Raw genomic sequence first — 5000 nt, 5'->3', positions numbered from 1 at the left:
TTAGCGTTAGCTTTACATGGCCGCTTAGTCCCTCAGCTCTCCATTCCTATATGTAGTGTTAGCGTTAGCTTTACATTGCCTCCTTGTCCCTTAGCGCTCCATTCCTATATGCAGCGTTAGCGTTAGCTTTACATGGCCGCCTAGTCCCTTAGCTCTCCATTCCTATATGCAGCGTTAGCGTTAGCTTTACATGGCCGCTTAGTCCCTTAGCTCTCCATTCCTATATGCAGCGTTAGCGTTAGCTTTACATGGCCACTTAGTCTCAGCTCTCCATTCCTATATGCAGCATTAGCGTTAGCTTTACATGGCCGCCTAGTCCCTTAGCTCTCCATTCCTATATGCAGCGTTAGCGTTAGCTTTACATGGCCGCTTAGTCCCTTAGCTCTCCATTCCTATATGCAGCGTTAGCGTTAGCTTTACATGGCCGCTTAGTCTCAGCTCTCCATTCCTATATGCAGCGTTAGCGTTAGCTTTACATTGCCGCTTAGTCCCTTAGCTCTCCATTCCTATATGTAGCGTTAGCGTTAGCTTTACATGGTCGCTTAGTCCCTCAGCTACTCATTCCCATACACAGTGTTAGCATTAGCTCTCAGTCCCTCAGCTACTCATTCCCATACACAGTGTTAGCATTAACAGTGTTAGCATTAGCTCTCAGTCCCTCAGCTACTCATTCCCATACACAGCATTAGCATTAGATGGCCGCTTAGCCCCTTAGCTCCTAATTTCCCATACACAGTGTTAGCATTAGCTCTCAGTCCCTCAGCTACTCATTCCCATACACAGCATTAGCATTAGATGGCCGCTTAGCCCCTTAGCTCCTAATTTCTCATACATAGTGTTAGCATTAGCTCTCAGTCCCTCAGCTACTCATTCCCATATGCAGATTTAGTATTAGCTTTACATGCTAAATGGACACACTTTTCTATTCGTTAGAGCACTTTATAGGTTAATGTCTTTCACATCTTTCCATTCACACACACCGACACAGACTCTCTCTCTCACACACACACACACACACACACTGAGAGAGAGAAAAAAGAGAGAGAGAGAGACTTCCATGCAATTTGTCAACCTGCACATGGCGTCAAACTTTGATTCAAGGTCCTAGCGGCCCTCTGATTGCTGAACTACTTCTCTATTTCCTGACCTAATGTAGCCAAAGTTATAGTGTTAGCATCCCTGCTAGCTTTAGCGGTAGTGACTGCCCTTAGCCTGCTTATAGAAGGACTGCGCTCTCTAAATAAACTCTGAACAGTGAGTCAGAGCATAAAATTATAGCTGAACATGTCATTGTTCCGTGACTGTGCGTAGCCTTTAGCACAATGAGATTCTGCTTTGAAAATAGCAGGCCGTGTGAAGGGGCAGTAAATCTCTTCAGCGGCAGGTGTCAGGACTAAAGGAAGGTTAAGAGCGAAAGTTTGTCTTTTTATACACACAATATGGTCTGGTCCCCTTGAGAAATGTCATACTCAGCAGGTTTCTCTCTCTCTCTTTCTCTCTGTCACACAATCTCTCTCTCTGTCCCTCTCTCTCTCTCTCTCTCTTTCTCTCTCTCTCTCTCTACCCCCAGACACTGTACTAAACTTATGAATAGCAGTAGCCTATTTATTTTAAAACGATCATATGTAGAAACCCTATCGATGGAATAGAGAAGCCCATAGTTTGAGTCCATGGGTAGACCATAAAATGAGCTGATATTCTCTCTCTCTCTCTCTTTGTCTCTCTCTCTCTGCCTGTGTGTGTGTATGTGTGTTTTTTCTCCTTTCTTGAGTTATTTGGCTTTGTCACGCTCAGTGGTCCTGCCGTCACCGATGAGCTCTCCCTGAGCACAGGCACACACACACACATCTCTCACACACACACACACACACACATACACACACACACACACACACACACATACACACACACACACACACACACACAACTCCACAGACACACTGCCTCAGAAGGATGGCAAATTGAATAAATCACAGAGGGAATCTGAGCCCAGTGCGGAGAGAACTCCCCATCCCCCCACTTCCACACACACACACACACACACACACACACACACACACACACACACACGAACACACACACACACACCCCTCCACACATACACTGTCTCTCTCATTTCCCTTCCTTTTGTCCATTCCCTCCAGTACGGAAGGGCAGGAGTGGGCTGAAAGTAACATAGATGCCCCCCCCTCCTGCCCCCCCATACCCCCCCTCCTGCCCCCCCTCATCCCTCCTGCCCCCCCCATACCCCATGCCCCCCCCCATACCCCATCCCTCCTGCCCCCCCATACCCCATGCCCCCCCCATACCCCATGCCCCATCCCTCCTGCCCCCCCTCATCCCTCCTGCCCCCCCCTCATCCCTCCTGCCCCTGGACTCATGGCTCTTAAGCCCTGCTAACCTTGGCATTGTTGTGTCAGCGTGAGTGTGAGTGTGAGTGTGCGTGTGAGTGTGAGTGTGAGTGTGCGTGTGAGTGTGAGTGTGAGCGCCCCGTCCTTAGCCTTGGGAATGCATGATGAGGTCACTCTGGATAACACCTACAGCTGCAGAATAATGCCTCAGCGTGTGTGTGTGTTTGTGTGGGGGGGGGGGGGGGGGGGGGGGGCGGGGGAGCTAGAGAAGAGGAGCGAGAGAGGGAGAATAATATGCTGCAGACGTGCTGACACGCTTTTAGCCCCCAATTTACAGCTTACAAAACGAGAGCTGCAGAGTGGAGCTGCATCTGGTTTGTTTTCCTCTCCTTGTAGGATGTGGGGAGTGGAGGAAGGAGGCCTTTTCATTCTGTGCAGGATGGCTCTCATAACCCCATGCTCTCTCTCTCTCTCTACACACACACACACACACACACACACACGCACACGCACACACACACACAGAGACACACACACACACACACACACACACACACACACACACACACACACACACACACTCTCCCCGTCTGTCTGTCCGTTATCTCATGTTCCTCTGCTGCTGCTGCTGCTGGTTCTCTGACTGATGAGCCTTTTGATTCACGCTGGGCCGACTCGCCGTCAGATCCACCCCACCCACCCTCCCCTGCCCCCCCCCCCCACCCACCCATCCAGCCTCCTGCCCTTTCGCTTCCCCGCTGGGCTTCAAGCTTGCATACACACCCGTCTTATCACTGGGGAGGTCAGCTTGCATAGCAGCGTGGGGGGGGGGGGGTGTAGAGAACTGTCCATCATGTTCTGTTAGCTTTATGGTCATGTTATTAACCATGTTCCGTCTCTGCTATGTTATCCATGTTACCCTTGCACACACACACACACACACACATTATCCATGTTACCCTTTTAGAACAGCCAGTCTTACAAAGAAAACTTTGCGAGATCCCGCAATGAGATCCAGCAAAAGTGCATAGTTTTTTTTCTTCTTCATGTTTTTTTTCCCCATTAATTTTTTTTTTTTTCTAACCCATGTTTTTTTTTCCCATGTCACCCGGAGGGCTCCGTATATTTCTACTTCAATTTGTGCAAAACTATGGCCCGCATCGCTTCCGCGTTATGGAGGAAATGCGCGTCTTCTTCGTGTTTTTCTCACATGTTTTTCACATGCTTCCTGAAAACTTTGAAAAAAAAGGTTGAGCTTGAATCGAAGCTCTGGGTGTCTGCCAACTAGTGGTCAAGAGTACAAATGAGATTTTACACTGTACTCGCGTCTATCGTCTGTTTTATTCAGTAATGACGCTTGTCGCAATATTGCGACATGGGCGGTTAGAGGGTTAATAATAGTGGCTTAATCATGGAAAGGAGGTCGTTGATTAACATATTTTATCTTTCTCCCATCTCATGGAAGTCACACTAGGGGAGCTGGACAGAGACGTGGGGTACAGGGTTCATTCTCCCCTGGACTGGACAGAGACTTGGGGTACAGTACAGGGTTCATTCTCTGTTCTGCTAATCCGCTGGGAGCTGGTGCTCTCGGCCTTCTCCTGGGCTTGAGTAGAGATGTATCTGCACCGTTACAAAAGCTGTGTGTGTGTGTGTGTGTGTGTGTTTGTGTGTGTTGTGTGTGTGTATTTGTTCCTTCACCTGGGCTTGAGTGGGGATTTATCTGCACTGTTACAAAAGTTGTTGCTCCTGGCAGTTGCCCGTGGAAGTGGAAGTGTGTGTGCAGCGTGATGGAGTGGAAGTGTGTGTGCGGCGTGCTGGAGTGGAAGTGTGTGTGCGGCGTGTGTGCGGCGTGATGGAGTGGAAGTGTGTGTGCGGCGTGCTGGAGTGGAAGTGTGTGTGCGGCGTGCTGGAGTGGAAGTGTGTGTGCGCGTGACGGCACTCCTAGTGGAGGTGTATGATGTGGCCGGCGGTGCCAGGACGTTGGCTGCCTCATTTCCGGGCCGTCTCATTTCCTGTCTGCTGGACGGGGACCCATGTGGCATCTGCTGCGGACGCACAGCGGGGCTTCAATTAGGGACGGCTGTTCTCCAGAAATACCAACACGGCCCTCTGGTCCAGGAGCAGGAGGGGCCAGGAACACCCCCTCATTACAGCGAGAGAGGCCATTAGAGTGGCCCTCTGCAAGAGCCAGGCCCAAAAGTCCTAGTTAGCTCCCCTCTCCCCCAACCCCCCCACCCCCGCCCCCAGTGTGCTTTTTTTATTTCTTTTTTAATGTTCTTGAGATTCAGTGCAAAACCCTCCACATTGGCAAAGCTAGAAAACTGGCCAAAACCCAGTCTCTCCTAAGAACGGAAATAACCTTAAATCTTTCTTTCTGTCTTTCTGAGATCCCAGCTTCCCTGTGCTGTTCTCCAGCTCCTGGCCAGAAGGCTCGTCTCCATTGGCGGAGGAGGAGGATTATCAGTTAGTTAGAGTTGGCACAGTGACACTGGTGAGATCCACTCCTGCATCCTCAGCCCCCAACCCCCCCCCCCCCCCCGCTGCTTTTAAGACACTATTGACCCACTGTCGGCACAGATAAGAAGCCCAGGCGGAGATAAATGCCTACGGCGACCAGGCGGAGATAAATGCCCACGGCGACCAGGC

The 5000-nt window shown here is 50.3% G+C and overlaps 1 protein-coding gene across 3 annotated transcripts in view; it reads left to right on the top strand.

The window, feature by feature from the left end:
* astn2 (astrotactin 2) overlaps positions 1 to 5000 on the top strand; it is a 680356-nt gene that overhangs the window by 197622 nt on the left and 477734 nt on the right. The gene's annotated exons all lie outside the window — the stretch shown is intronic.

This window comes from Alosa pseudoharengus, unplaced genomic scaffold (genome assembly GCF_046254945.1).
Source record: "Alosa pseudoharengus isolate Yale_2024_CS ecotype anadromous, Long Island Sound unplaced genomic scaffold, YU_APseudo_1.1 YU_APseudo_1.1_scf_14, whole genome shotgun sequence".
NCBI classification, from domain to species: domain Eukaryota; kingdom Metazoa; phylum Chordata; class Actinopteri; order Clupeiformes; family Clupeidae; genus Alosa; species Alosa pseudoharengus.
Note: the sequence above shows the minus strand (reverse complement) of the source record. Positions and strands in the feature narration are given on the sequence as shown.